Source organism: Asparagus officinalis, chromosome 2 (assembly GCF_001876935.1).
Source record: "Asparagus officinalis chromosome 2, Aspof.V1, whole genome shotgun sequence".
NCBI classification, from domain to species: Eukaryota; Viridiplantae; Streptophyta; class Magnoliopsida; order Asparagales; family Asparagaceae; genus Asparagus; species Asparagus officinalis.
The window spans coordinates 2,234,715-2,244,920 of record NC_033795.1 but is presented as its reverse complement, the minus strand read 5'-3'; the positions used below and the strand labels follow the sequence as shown (position 1 = coordinate 2,244,920).

The 10,206-nt window shown below is 38.0% G+C and overlaps 1 pseudogene; it reads left to right on the top strand.

Moving 5' to 3' along the window:
* LOC109829879 lies at positions 633-7,442 on the top strand (annotated as a pseudogene).

The window sequence follows — 10,206 nt, the reverse complement described above, 5'->3', positions numbered from 1 at the left end:
ACCATCAACTAGATAATCAATGGCTGTGATTATGTAGTGGTCCCTCCACTATTTTTTTTGTAGTGGAGAGGATCCGAATCCATTTTAACCATAGATGAAACGATAACGGAAAGAGACAAAATAGAATGTTTGATGTTGTTTTTTAATAGTTATGGATATATTTTTATTTAAAAAAAATTAAGGCTTTTTCAATACTAGTCCCTCCATAATCATATTTTGAAATTAGTCCCCCAAATATTTTTAAGCTATGTGTTGAAATTAGACCTCAAAAACTTTCAAATAGCTGCCAACTAGAATATGACTAATTCCCAAGTATTTAAAAGATTTGAGTAACTAATTTCAAAATATGAAGATTTAGGGGAACAAGTTCAAAGCATCAATTTTTTTGGGAGTAATTCATTCCAAATATCATGATTTGCGGGACCAATTTCATAATATAAAGATGCGGGGACTAATATTAAAAACTCTTTTTCTTTATTTTAATTGTGGTTAGCTTTGATTACATATCTCCAAATTTGGGTAGAGAATAAATTTTCCCAAACATAAAACATAGCTAAAAAGAACCGCGAGAATCCAGACCGCCACCAAATTAAAACCCTCCGACCTCCGTCTAGGGTTCTAATCCGATCGATACCATGAACCAAGAGCGCCTCGTAACAATGGCGAAGCGGGGCCCACCCCCGCGATCGGGATCGATCTGGGGACGACGTACTCCTGCGTCGGCGTCTGGAAGCACGGCCGAGTCGAGATCATCGTCATCGATCAGTGCAACAGGACGACGCCGTCCTACGTGGCGTTCACCGACAGCGAGAGGTTCGTCGGCGGCTCCGCCAGGAATCAGACCGCGTCGAATCCTGTCAACACCGTCTTCGGTCAGTCTCCAATCATCTCAAAATTTGATTTTTTTAAGGATTAATTTCACAAACCCCCTGAACTTTGGGAGGTGTCACGTAAACGCCCATGAACTATGTTTATCTCACTTTACCCCTGAACTGTGGGGTCTCACAGAGACCCCTAACTTTTAGGATCCGGATCCTTTCCTAATGAAAAGCTCCAAATATCTCCTATTAAGGAGATCCTACTCTTTCATTTTCATCATGACCTTTCATTTTCCCACCTATCCTTGTGGGCCCCTCTCCCAACTCTTCACCAGGACGTAGCCAGGGTACTCTTGCCCTAGGCTGCTGCCCAGGGCAAGAAAGTGGCCGGCCCTCTACGCCCCAGCTCCTACTTCTCCGCCGGTTGGCCGGCCCTTTACGCCTCCGTCCTCTACGGCGGCGTCTTCGGCCTCCTCTCCATGGGTGCCGCCCTCTCCGTCGCTGTTCCGACCACAGTGGTGACCTAGATCATCGTCTTCATGTTACTAGCCTTCGTGTGGAAACCAAGGAGGACGCTGGAGGCTGCTGCCCAGGGCAAGAAAGTGGCCGGCCCTCTACGCCCCAGCTCCTACTTCTCCGCCGGTTGGCCGGCCCTTTACGCCTCCGTCCTCTACGGCGGCGTCTTCGGCCTCCTCTCCATGGGTGCCGCCCTCTCCGTCGCTGTTCCGACCACAGTGGTGACCTAGATCATCGTCTTCATGTTACTAGCCTTCGTGTGGAAACCAAGGAGGACGCTGGTGATGGAGGCAGTCTGACAGTGACGTAGCGTAGCGATTTTTTGCCCAGGGCAAAAAAAATTCCTGGTTATGCCACTGTTCTTCACAATTCTTCATTAGGAAATATTAGGATGAGGAGAGGATCCTAATTCTAACTTTTATCTTATCTCACATAACCCCCTTGCATATGAGTTGCAAATATCTAAAATTTTCTTGAGAGAAGAAGATTAAAATTTTTGGGGAGGGAGCGTGTTGCATATAAACAACAAGTGACAAAGTTTGAGATTTTTTCGCTCAAAATTTTTTTTATAGAAAAAAGATGGAATATCATCAAGATATTCCAGCCAGCTAAATTAACAAAAATGGTTATTATGAAAAATAGAACATACTCCCAACCAAAAGTATGCACTAAAGTTCAGATCAGAAACTACAAAACAAAAACAACATCATCCCTGTACATATATTGAATGTACCCCAAAGAAGTAAAAAAAACTTTAAAACTAAAGCAGTTTTTCCATCAAACAAACAAAATGCACAAAATAAACTTTGTGAACTCTTCATTCTAGTTGAATCACACTAACCACAGAAGTCCTATCTTCAGCCTCAGCACCTTGAGCAGTAAGATTTCTTTCAACAGCTCTCCTTCTTCTCCTTTTCTGTAGTCTAGCTGTTCTAGCAGAGACCTCTTTAGCACGTAGCCAAAAGGTTGAGTAAGTCACTATTTTTTCCGCTCAAAATTATTTTCGTTATTTGCAAATTTCGTGAAGGGAGTTTTGTGAAATAAGATAAAGTTCAGAGGGTTGTGACACACTCCATAGTTCAAAGGGGTTATGTGAGATAAACAAAAATTACCAGGGTTATGTGCAATAACCCCCAAACTTTAGGGGGTTTTATAAATTCTAAAAACAAAAAACTTTAGGTTATCTAAGTTCAAAAAGTGTAAGTATCAGGAGAAATCTTTGTCGAAGTGTAAACTTTACGTACCTTACCTAAGCGTAATTAATAAATATTTTTATTTTATTAGAAAAATTTCAGTTTCCCTTTGATATTTTTATAACGTACAATAAATATAATGGATACTTAATTTTATTAGGCTCTAATCTTATTTCCATGAAGTAGTTTATAATGTTCTTGACAAAAGAAATAGAACAGAAAAGGAAAGTAAATTTGTCACTTTTACCTTTAATCTTTTTATAAACTACAATATAATGGATATTTAATGGTAGGGCTCCAGTCTTGTTTTCATGACAAGGTATAATTTAGAATGTTCTCAACAGAAGAAGAAAGAGAAAAGAAAAGGAAAGAAAAAATTTTATTGTAAAAATGTAACTTTATACCCTGTGATTGTTCTTCTGTTATTCTTGGAGTTCATTGTATTCGGTTTATTTTCTTTTTTGTTTTGCCACAGTTCATCTGCAGCGTCTTTTGTTGGTGATTTTTTTTCTTTTTCTTTTTCTCTCTTTTCCTTCTTGCAAATTGTAATCTTGTGTGTTGTTTTGTTAAACTCTTATTAATGGAACACGGGGGTAGTTACTCACTGTTTCACTCAAAAAAGAAATTTTTAACTATTGATGTAATAGATAGATTCTGTATAATTAAGGATAAATTGTACAGGAAGAGAGTATAGTTCTGTTGATTTATAGTCAAAATTATCTTGCTCTGTTGATTCAGTCTTCGAGGTTTATAAGACTATCAATTTCGTAGATGGATTAGATGCTACTATAATGTAAAGTTTTATCTTAAAAGTCATGTTTTTGTGACTTTGATGGCTAATATGATTCTATATATTTAGAAATTAACCGATGCGCATGCCACCATTGTAGGATCTGCTCTAATCACACTAAAACACTAGAGATGGGGTAAATAGTGTTCTTTTAAAAATTTATGCAAAGTATATTATAATTTGCAAAGAGGATAGCACAATCACAGAAAATAACAATCGCAAACACGATTTTTTATACTTGTTCCACCTCACAGGTGTACATCCAGTCCCCAAGCAAATCCCGCTTGAGAGTTCCATTATGATTTTGAAAACCTTACAAAACCAAAACAGCAAACCTGACCAATTTGCAATTCCCTACAAATTGCACACAATCTCTTCACCAAGAGATTACACCTCTCACACCCGAGAGAATACTTTCCTTGAAGGAAGAACACAATTTCTATAAGCCTTGAATGTGTAGTGATGTGCACTGTTATAAATAACGGTAAATAGCCTCACAATAGCGGCGCTAATAGCGTTAGCGGTCCCTTCCCGCGACGTTATCGCCCGCTACGCTATCGCGCAATAGCGGTGACATATTGCGGAATATGTCTGTTCGTAAAAGCGGCCAATAGTGTGTCATAACGGTAAATAGTGAGCGATTGCATTCGAAATTTGCTTTTTGACTGCTATTTAAAAGCGGTTTGAGGCTTATTTTCGAAATTTGCTTTTTGACTGCTATTTAAAAGCGGTTTGAGGCTTATTTTTTTAAAATTAAACTCAACCTTTGACCATTATATTCCACCGTCTCCTGTGATTTTTAGCATACTCCCGTCACCTCTCATAACCTCTGGTACCTACCTTGATACTTCCTCTTACCTCCTTCACCGTGAGCTCCTCTTAGGGCAGTCCTGTCACTGCTAAGCTCTTCTTCTCGAAGACGATGACTTTTTAACTCCTCCAGTCATCTTCGATATTACGTGATGGTTACATGTCTATTTCATGTTTAGGATCTTTTTAAATCATCCAATATGTACTTTTAAATTTCTTAGATTTTTTTAAAATTTTTTTAGTATCTATACATATCTAAATTAGACCGGTATTTGACTTTGCGTTTTTTACCGCTATTTTGTCGTAATAGCCCGAAATAGCCTTAGCGATGCCTCGCCGCTACGCGACGCTATCCGCTATCGATAACCTTGGTGATGTGTAGCAGTGGCTTTAGGAACTTTTTAATCTCTGAAAATTTTCCTAAATAAGTTGTATATAGGATGAAGATCAAAGGCTATTTTAGAAATTGATTTTTCTCAACACTCTGTGTTAATTCTCATTCTGTAAAGTCTGAAAAATTGCTTAGTAGTCGACTATAATGGTCATTAGTCACTCTGTGTTAATTCTCATTCTGTAAAGTCTGAAAAATTGCTTAGTAGTCGACTATAATGGTCATTAGTCGACTACTCTGTAAAACAGAAGTTTTAAGTCTGAAAAATTGCTTAGTAGTCGACTATAATGGTCATTAGTCGACTACTCTGTAAAACAGAAGTTTTAAAAATTTTGATTCTATACTTAGTAGTCTACTACAAAGTCGATTAGTCGACTACACTGTAAAAATACAGATTCTGAAATTCTGTCTTAGAGTTGATTAGTCGACTAATATTAGTATTGGTCGACTACTAAAGGTTATAAATGAGATATATGATTTATTTGAGACTCATTCTTTAACTATAAACTCTAATGGTTAACATAGGGGATTTCTATTATTAACCACACACTAAGCATGTGTTAGTGTGTTCTAATACTATGTGTGTGTGTGTGTTGTGAGTGATCAAGGCTTGTATATAAAATCTAAGCAAAGAAAATGAGAAAAATTACATTTTTGACACATAACATATCTTCTTTTTTGCTTCATGTTGCCTTGAACTCATCCTACACTTTGTTCACATATCTTGATCATATTTGATGTTGATAGCTGCATTGATATGTTAGTGCATAATAATACACATAGTACATAAATTGTTATCATCTAAACTATATATTTGAGACAATATATCCAACAACCATGCATTTGCTTAACAATCTGTAAGTATCTAATTCCTTACTAAATTCAAGAGGTTAGGGATATTTAATGCAAGAGGATAGAGGTTTAGTATATATATATCGACATATTATACGTCTGATTTTTTTTTTTTTTACAAATGTCTTAATTTCCCTACCAGATTATGTATTTGAGGCCTAACAATCTGTAAGTATCTAATTCCTTACTAAGTCACGTTTACATTTTCTGTAAAAGATATTCTTATAAATGGCTTGATGTTAGGAATATAGCCTGTATAATAGCACACGAAAATTGTATTAAATCTATACACTTCTTCAGAAACTTTTGACATGAGTAACTTATCATCACTGTTTCAGATGCTAAGCGATTGATAGACCGGAGATTCAGTGATTCTTCTGTGCAGAATGACATCAAGTTATGGCCATTTAAGGCGATCTCTGGTCCTGGGGACAAGCGTAAGATTGTTGTACAGTATAAGGGAGAGGAGAATCAATTTTTCGCAGAAGAAATCTCGTCTATGGTGCTAACGAAGATGCGTGAAATTGCAGAGACTTACATAGGTTCCACCGTCAAGGATGCCGTCATCACAGTACCTGCCTACTTCAGCGACTCTCAGCGCCGAGCAACTAAAGATGCTGGTGTCATTGCTGGCCTTAATGTCAGGTGTATCATAAATGAGCCCACTGCTGCTGCCATTGCTTATGGTCTTGAGATAAAGGCGACGGGCATTGGCGAGAGAAACATCCTAATTTTTGACCTTGGTGGTGGCACCTTCGATGTTTCTTGTCTCACAATAGAAGATACTATCTTTGAGGTGAAGGCCACAGCCGGAGACACCCACCTCAGTGGAGAGGACTTTGACAATAGGATGCTGAACCACTTTCTTCAGGAATTCGCCAGAGCTCTTAGGAGGCTGAGGACGTCCTGTGAGAGGGCAAAAAGGACTATTTCCTCCGCTTCCCAGATGACGATCGAGTGTGATGCCCTCTTTAAGGGCATCGACTTCTGTGCAAACATTACCCGTCCCAAATTTGAAGAGCTTAACATGGAGCTGTTTCAAATGTGCATTGATACTGTAGAGAAGTGTTTGAAGGATGGTGGGATGGACAAGAGCTCGATTCATGAGGTTGTTCTTGTTGGTGGGTCAACTAGAATTCCTATGGTTCAGCAATTGCTGCAGGATTTCTTCAGTGGGAAGGAGTTCTGCAAGAGCATTAATCCCGATGAAGCCGTTGCCTACGGAGCTGCTGTTCAAGCTGCTGTTTTGGGTGGAGAAAACGATGAAATGGTACAAGTTGACTTGATGTTAATGGATGTTACCCCTTTATCACTTGGCATACACAGGGGTTGCATCTGTCTTAATCCCACGGAATACCCCCATTCCAACTACAAAGGAGAAAGATGGCTTTTCTACCATTTCTGATAACCAAACTGCTGTCCTCTTCCCAATCTTTGAAGGGGAAAGATCGATGACCGAGGATAACAATTTGCTCGGCAAGTTTACTCTTAATGACATTCTTCCTGCTCCCAGAGGTGTTCCAAAGTTTAATGTGCGCTTTGACATTGATGTCGACGGAATCTTGCATGTATCTGCTGAAGAGAAGACATCAGGGAGGAAGAACAAGATCAGAATTACCAACAACGAGGGAAGGTTAAGCAAGGAGGAGACCGAGAGGATGGTCCTCGTGGCAGAGAAGTTTAAGGCAGAAGATGAAGCGAAAAAGAAAAGAGTTGAGGCCAGGAATGCACTGGAGACTTGTATGTATCGTCTGAGGAGCAGTATTAGGGATGAAAGGGTTTTGTCGAAGACACTGTTTGCTGACAAGCAAAGGATTGAGAAGGCAGCAGAGCAAGCAATCCAGTGGCTGGACTGTGACCAGTCTGTTGAGACTGAGGAGCTCGAGTATAGGAAGAAGGAACTTGACTTGAGGAGACATCCAACCCTATCTTTTTGAAGATGTATAGGGGGTGTTGAAGTTTTCATCAGTTCATACTACTGAATTGAATTTATTTGCCAAATTGAATTTCTGAGCTGCTAAACTGGTGATCTTGGTATCAAGTATAGTTGATGGTATCCTAATAATTTGATATTTGTGAGAACCTTAGGTGTTAATGATTCTGATTCCATATGCTTTTAGGCTTCTGTCACATTTTGTTTCTGAAGTATGAATCTGACTGTTCTCATTCTGATACGACCTTTTGTAGCTTCATGTATCCGAAGCAGAACTTATCGTGTGTTTATGTTTGTTATTTACCTATCATAACCATTTTATTCTTCAATATCTACCTTGTTGTGATTACTGATGAGGCCCTATATAGGAAAATTAGTAGCTCCCGTTCAGAACTTTGCTTGACATGCAACACATCTGCTTGCATAAGCTCAAGGAGCTGCAGTTGGAAGAGTGGAAGTTGAAAAAATATGCATATGTGACTCGTACATACTAATAATGCACTGTTCTTCTTTTCCCTCTTTTCTTTTTAATAGGTTTTAAGGCAAATGTGCATTGTTAGATAGTCCTTCAGCTCTAATAGGCAATGTTAATATTACTATTATTGTTAGTCATACTCTTGTTATTCTTCTTTATTGATTACCTGGTTAAGTCCTAATTTTGTGTTTCTGTTTCATTAGCATTGCTTTCTTATGCCAATTTACAAGAGAATGTACATGACATTGTTAATAACAACAGGCAATAGATTTTAATCGTCACTTTTGGCATAATACCAGAGCGATCCAAGTTTAAATAGTACTGGCCTTGAATTAAAGTGGATTTAGATAAAAGATTCGTCTCCATGAATCCGGGTTTCGGCCAATGAAAGGGCGCTCAACATGTGGCCATGTTAGAGTATAAAATTATAACCCTCTGCTGCTACTAAAACTGATTAATTTTGGTGTAGCGCCATGATACTTTGACATTCTAAAACTTTTTCCTCATCTCACCGGGTTCCTCGAAAAAGAGAACACAGATTAGATCTAGCAAGACATCAATGTTTCTCCTCTGCGTAGGACATAGTTGGGGAGAATTTTCATTAGAAGATTAGTACAAGATATATGTGATAAGAAATGAGGGGGGAAATGCATGTTCACAAACACAACATATATATATATTAAGTGTCAACTGAAGGTCTTGTCGAATTTACTGTTATATGAACTTATATAGAGAACTTATATTGAAAATATTAAGTTCTTAATTAAGTAGTTGAAATTCTATATGACGACCTCACACATTTGAACTGTGCCTTAAGAGCAAGTAATAATACAATTACAAATTGTTGAAAGAAAGACAAGGAGAAGATAGAGGAAGGAATACAATTCTACAAAAGCCGAGGAGTATATATACCTATCACCTTCCCAGGAAATTTAATAAAAAACATTGAAAATTTGATGAATGAACCAGTTCTCCCCTTTGTCATCACCTAAGAATCATACAAACAACTATTTTTGCTTTATAGTATCATTATAATTTTTCTTGTTATCATTGGCTAGCCTAAGTTGCACTATCCAGTGTGGATTTCTCCTTTATCCTCAGACTCTCTTCATTTTTTGTTTCATTTCCCCTCTTCTCCATTTTACTGCATTTTGGACTGAGCAATTGCATATTATATGTAGAAAACAGTGATTCATGATATGTTTGCTCTCAAGCCACACACTCAGAACTGTTCGTTTATTGACGAGATACATACTATTTAACTGTAGATACCGATACGTTCTTTTTTCTTGAATCACTTTCCATATTTGCTGTATTAATATGTTATGTCCAATATCTAACTTCTTTTTTAATTGTATGAAGTAGTTAATCAGCTCTTACTAGATGTCGCATATGCGTAATTAACTATTAATTTATTCTTTTCCCTTTTATAATTAGTATCGTGTTCATGAAAAGATCATATGACTGATGATGCTTCTATCCAGAGTGACATTAAGCTCTGGACTTTCCATGTTGTTGTCTGGACCTTGTGATCAACCCATGAGTTACCGTCGAATACAGCGGCCAGGAAATGTCCTCTATGGGTTTTCGATGAAGATGTGTGAAATTGCCCAGTGGGCTCATAGAAAAGTGTTCTGAGGAATGCCAAGATGAACAAGAATAGTATCGACGACATCATCCTTGTGGGAGGATCCACCAGGATTCTTAGAGTTCAGCAATCTGATGCAGGACTTCTTCGATGGCGAGGAGCTCTGCAAGAACATCTATCCAATGAGTTTTCCCCGATCAGCTGAAAGCATCACCAACGGTAAACAGAGGTTGATCAAGGAGAAGATACAGAAGATGGCACATGATAAAGGTCAATAAGATTGGGTTGAGGATTTCAGCTGGCAATAAGAGGATTGAAGATTTAGTTCAAGAAGAAGAAATCCCTGGCTTGAATTTAGTTATGATTTCCACATATGTTTGTTTGTTATGAATCTAGATAGTTTTTGAACTATATGTAGATAATATTTCTGTTGTCATTTTGTTGATAATGAGCACATTGCATGCATGTGGTGTTTATTGATATTTCCTGTGACCTGTCTATACTTAGTTAATTTGAACTGCATATTTATGTCGATGTTTGCTAGGTGCAAATTCTGTAATGTGCTAATAGCGCATAAGGCATATAACATTAACATTTGTCTTCGATCGGTCGCAAGTTGTTCTTTATTTCAAAACTAACTGGAGCATTCAAAATGTTTCTGCAAGGGCGAGAAACTAGAGCGATGCTCGAAGTGTTCTAACGCATACAACTAACTATTGTATTTTTGGGACTTGACGTCGATGTCTCCTTTAACTGAAAGTAGGCATGTCACTTGCACATTTCATCTTCATGGTCATTTTTTTTTTAACTTGATGTTGATTTATCCCTCATGTTGTACTG